The sequence below is a fragment of the Pinus tabuliformis genome, chromosome 4_2 (assembly GCF_031772625.1).
Source record: "Pinus tabuliformis cultivar Carrire ecotype Pingquan chromosome 4_2, CPIR1, whole genome shotgun sequence".
Classification (NCBI taxonomy): Eukaryota; Viridiplantae; Streptophyta; class Pinopsida; order Pinales; family Pinaceae; genus Pinus; species Pinus tabuliformis.
Genome location: NC_142304.1, coordinates 727402199 through 727403488, shown reverse-complemented (window position 1 = coordinate 727403488; position 1290 = coordinate 727402199).

The window sequence follows — 1290 nt, the reverse complement described above, 5'->3', positions numbered from 1 at the left end:
GAGCATGATATATCTAAGGATCTATTAACAAATCTTGATAGTAAAAAAAAATAAAAAATAAAAATAAAATAAAATTTAAAGCAAAAATATTCAAAGACAATTGGTTATTGAATACATCTCAGAAACCTATGTCACATTATATAGGTTTTCCCATCTTTCAGTAGAATGTGTCTAGACATATAGGGGCTTGAGAAGTTATGAAACCTCTACAATAATCAACTATTAACCAACTCATACACAAGCAGGTTGAGTAGATCTCCTTTGGAATGAAAAACTCTAGAACCTTTTTCTTAGTTATGAGTTTTCTCTCAGTTATGAAATAATTATTATTTCATATATATGAAATTCTCACAAAATAATTACGAGAAATCATTCAATTATGTAATATCAACCCTATAAAGTCTAATAACTTGCTTGTAATACTCATATAAGTAAAAAAAAGGGTGAAAGGGGTTATATTCTAGCTAGGAATTGAGGTATGTTGAACTAGGGTCTCTCTCGCTATAATAAAGTGAAAATAGGGTTATAATAAGAACTACATATTGACGGCATGTTTTCGGTAAAGAATCTAAAATGTATTATTGGAAATAGTATTGGAATATTAATTTCCAGCCTAATCCTCATCTTGTAATCTATTAGAGTGGTTGGTCTTGCCCAAACAATTTATGGGATGGAACAACAAAGATTGCATCCTTGCTAAGAGTGAGGAGAATTGAAGGTCCTTCTCCTATTTGAAGGGAACTTGGTTTCCTAAAGATATAAACTAGATTACTAGCTACCTATGTGAGAAAGATAGAATTGATAGGTGTATATTTCTCATATGTTATGCAACCAACTCACAAAATAGATAAACGACTTCAAAATCAGCCTCTTCGAGGGGGGAACCTCCTTTGTATTACACAAATGAACAATTATTGGATGATACAAATGAAAATACCTTCTTTATATATATAGGAGTCTAAGGGGTCACAATATAATCAGAGCTGACATCACAATAATAATGTAAGGGCACAACAATAACAATAGTGGGCTTCTAGGGGGCACAATAATAACAATATGGGGACAACATGGGCACAACAATAACAATAAAGGGCTACAATGACAATAATAATAAGGGAATACACTAGTAATACAGGGACCCAACATGCCCCTCTCCTTCAAAAAAGTGTTGTCCTTAATGCTTCAGTGGATGCTTCTGTATAAAATTCTCATCGTCCCATGTCGAATCTTCAGCGGAAAAGTTCTTCCACTTGATGAGATACTCTGAAATTGATCGATTTTGTAGCTATC